Consider the following 3,351-nt stretch of genomic DNA (forward strand, 5'->3'; position numbering starts at 1 on the left):
AAATACTTTCTCTCATGTAAAGGTGGTCTTTTGAAGGTCTGCTGTTTCATTCATGAAATGTAAGCAAATTTTAGAGTTCCTTGAACTGCCATTCTTGAACAACTTCAGTTGAGCCCTGATACAACTCAGGGATGTGGTTTTCATCATAGTTTTTCTTCAAAAATCTCACACAAGAGAATATGAGATCATATCTCCAGAACAGTTAATCCTAAAACAAGAGCTGGAACAGCATTTTCTACAGCTTCTATCTTGGAATAATCTTTCTGTGACTAATTTTCACTTCAGTATTTCAGTCTCTTAAAATATTTTGCTTGTTTGTAACCATCATTTGGCCTGGCAATTCTAAAATATTTCATATATTTGATGGCAAACTGCGATAAATCTGAAGCTGATCAATTTTTACTTTCAATAGCTTGCAGTCACTCAAGTATTGTTTGGTTTTTTTTTAATCTTAGTTCTCTTTGCTTTTGCTGCAGATACATTGCCAGTTTCATCCTGCAATAAATTTATAAGCTTTCTTTTTAGTTCATAAGAAACTCTGTATTTCCCAAACTATCCCGAAATACTCTCTTCTCCTAAATCTGCTTTTTTTTTCTCCCCTTCTGAATTATGTACTGAGTTTGCTAGTTCAGATATAGTGATATGGGCCTTTCCACCTTTTTTTTTTTTCCTCCACAAAAACAGTCTGATTAACTGTTTAAATTCTGCAGATAGGGTGGATCAAATTTTTGGAGGTCCCTCACCATCCTTTACAGTTGTTTGATCATCCTCTAATTTTCATCTGTGATTTCATCTCCAGCAGCACCTTTTGAATGAATCACCACCTCCCTGAGAACTTCTATCACCACCAGATGGAGTCATCTCGGATTATTAATTTTCACTAATTACAAAAGCCTCAATTTTAACAGGGATCAAAATATTTTGTACAAACTAATGATCAGCTCTAGTGTAGTGAAGAGATAATGGAAGAGCACCCAAAATTYATGGACACGTAAAAAGCAGTGCCTTGGCAAAACCTTGGCTCTAGGGATTACTAACAAGGGGACTTAATCAAGAAAGAAGGATAAATTAATTATTAACATAGTGCTACAGAAACAAGGCCAAAGAGAATAGYTCACTGAGGATATTCCAGAGAATAACCAGTGTAAATGGCATTAAAACATAGGATGAGATAGAAAGGTCAGTAGCATTTCCACTGGTGAGAGCTGGCTTGTCAGGTTTGGTTGTGGTGGAGATTGGGCCCATGCAGCAACTCCCCTCTTGCATCATTCAGTGAGCACGTGTCGCACTGATAAGAGTGCCAGGCTTCTCCCCCATAAACGTGCTCCTGCCCTCTGCTGTGCAACACAGGTCCTGCAAAAACCGCTTTGCTTTCTGTTAGAGCCAGATATGCACGGTCTTCATGGYTGTGAGATTAGTCCCACTCAGCGGAAAGAGTAAACTCAAACACATGGGCAGACTTGTGTAGGACTGAAATTGTAGGCGGTGAATGACCTCTGCCTCAGAAATGCAGGCTGAAGAACAGGGTTTACACACACATAAAGGCAGCAGCAGCTGCCTGAGTTTAGGGCCTGGGARGTGTGTGTTTGGCTCTAATAACAGGATTTGGATAACGCAAAGACCAACAAGAGCGTATTAAGGCCTCAGTGATGGAAAAAATGGCTGCAGAACATCTGGAGGGATCCAGTGAGGGCACAGAGGGTGTCCACTGAGGACAYAGAGGGTGTCCAGGGAGCAGCAGCAAGCAACAACATGTGGGTAGCTTCTAAATTACAATAATGTAGCACAGGAAGACAAGCCACAGTGAAAAACACACAAAGTGGAAGAAACACGAAAGAAAATAAAGACTGACACACACACACAGTGGTGACAGAAAAAACCTCAGTGGTTTGTCTGGGCAGGGACAGCTGGGAGCATCAGRGAGGTGGTTCACCTAAGGGGCCCCACCACAGAGCTCTGCACTGSTCTGCTGGGAGGAAGGAGGTGAGTTGCTAGTGTCAGCAGGGAGAAGCTCAGCCTTGGGCTTTGGGAGAGCGCCCTGCATTACACACGTGAGAGAGAAATACGATGCTTGCTTATTTTCTACCAAGAAAAATATGAAATACCTAATTAGTGAGGCCACATCTGGAGTACCATGTCCACTTCTGGACTCCTCAGTACAAGAAAGATGAGGAACTACTGGAGAGGGTCCACACACAAATAAGATTAATGGAGCATCTCCCTAATAAGAGACTGTGGGATTGGGACCTGTTTAGTCTTGAGAAGACTGAGAGGGGACCTTGTCAATTCATATGAATATCTCAAAAGCAGGTGTCAAGAGGATGGTACCACACTCTTCAGTAGTGTCCAGTGACAGGATGAGGAGCAAGAGCCATAGGTTAAAACACAACGGAGAACTTTGTGTTGAGGGTGGCAGAGCACTGAAACAGGCTCCCCAGGAAGGTGTGGAGTCTTCCTCTCTGGAGTAATTCAAAACCCACCYGAATGTGTTCCTGTGTCACCTGCTCTGGGTGGCCCTGCCTCAGCAGGASGGTGGGACTGGATGATCTCCAGAGGTCCTTTCCATCCCCAATGGTTCTGTGGTTCTGTGATGCCAGACCATGGATGTCCCTGCCTGTGGCAGGGAACTTCTCTGGTAAAGCTGCAAGTAGCAGGGCAGGTAAGAGAGCAGCAAAGTGAGTAATGGTAATGTAAGGCATGGAGAAGGGAGGCATGAGAAGTGCTGGGTTCTGCACTTTGTCCACAACAACCCCAGGCAGTGCCACAGGCTGGGGCAGAGTGGCTGGAAAGCTGCCCACAGGAAAAGGACCTGGGGGTGCTGGTGACAGCRRCTGAACRTRAGCCAGGGTGTGCCCAGGTGGCCAAGWAGGCCAATGGCATCCTGGCCTGGATCAGCAATGGTGTGGCCAGCAGGRSCAGGGCAGGGATTATCTCCTGCACTCAGCACAGTGAGGCCATGCCTTGAAGTGCTGTGTCCAGTCCTGGGCCCCAAGTAGGAGCAGGACATTGAGGTACTCGCAGGAGACCTGAACCAGCCAACAAAGCTGGTGAAGCATCTGAAGTACAAGCTCTATGAGGAGCAGCTCAGGGAACTTGGTGAGCTCAGCCTAGGGAACACTGAGGGGAGACCTTACTGCTCTCTACAACAACCTAAAGGGAGGTTGCAGCAAGGGGGGGCGGGCAGGGAAATGGGTTAGGAAACAGCCAACAGGACGAGGGGACGATAATTTTAAACTGCAYCAGGATAGGTTTGGTTCGACATCAGGAAGAATGCCTTCACAGAAAGGGCAGATATTGGAATGGGCTGCCGAGGGAGATGCTAGAGTCACTATCCCCAGAGCTGTGTAAGGA

Source organism: Malurus melanocephalus, unplaced genomic scaffold, assembly GCF_030028575.1.
Source record: "Malurus melanocephalus ecotype Western Australia unplaced genomic scaffold, MMel_1.1 scaffold_31, whole genome shotgun sequence".
Lineage (NCBI taxonomy): Eukaryota > Metazoa > Chordata > Aves > Passeriformes > Maluridae > Malurus > Malurus melanocephalus.